Consider the following 1061-nt stretch of genomic DNA (forward strand, 5'->3'; position numbering starts at 1 on the left):
CAACCCCCACAATCAAGCCCTGGACCCTAGATTACAATTAACGCAGCCAATTGATTTTTAAACACCGGTTTAAACCACCTTGATTTAAACCAACCAACATTGGTATTAAATTAAGGACACCAATATCTTAAAATATCCTGACTTTTCATGATTTTTGCTGAACAGTTTCTTAAATGTCACTGTCTATCGTGGAAATTTTTGTACCAATTAGATTGCGTAGTACCAAAATTTTTCGCCCAATCTCGAACATTTACATAGCTGCCAATCTGTTTTTATTTCATTCAAATAATACCTTATACTATTTCATAAGAAATATGAAAAGTAGGTTTAATAATAAAACATACACAAAAAGAAAGTAATGCCATTCTAGAGACAGGCCGACAACCTAAAATCATGAAGTTCTCAACTTACTATATACGGAAGAAATTATGCAACAACAGACCCGAAGGTTCTGGACAACATTCAGAAATTCTATGAGTATATATCGAGTTACTAAGTCCGACTTTTTAAAAACATTTTTGAGAGGGGGTAAAACTTTCGAGAGGAGGTGAGGGAGGAGACGTGCCGCAGATTGTGCAGCACCTTCATGCGTTCGCCAGTGACAACAGCACGTTATATGCATTTCATACGTGATAAATTCTCAATGCAAAACTAGAAATAAATAACATCTGAAACTTAGAACTAATCGATAGAACCGTCAGGTGGACCAGCTGAAAGAAAAAATAATACACTATGAAATCTCTATTATATTGCACACTGAAGGAGAATGTCTTAATTCTTGAAAAACAATAAACTAATCTTAATAGACGAAAATATGAGAGATGAAATAAGTACATGAAAAGAAATAATAAACTAACTTCAAAGAAAAGTTCATACAGCAAGGAATAGATAGACTGTGGAGGGGAAATAAAAGTCATGTACGCAGTTTTCACTAACTAAACTTTGAACAGACATTCCCCAAAATTCCTCGACTTTATCTAGTAAAGAAACGAAAGCTTCTTTAATTCTTTCCGATCAATTTCATTTTACCCGACTTTTCAGTGCTGTTGAAATCTTGCAAA

Source organism: Thermobia domestica, chromosome 9 (assembly GCF_964235325.1).
Source record: "Thermobia domestica chromosome 9, izTheDome1.hap1.1, whole genome shotgun sequence".
Classification (NCBI taxonomy): Eukaryota; Metazoa; Arthropoda; class Insecta; order Zygentoma; family Lepismatidae; genus Thermobia; species Thermobia domestica.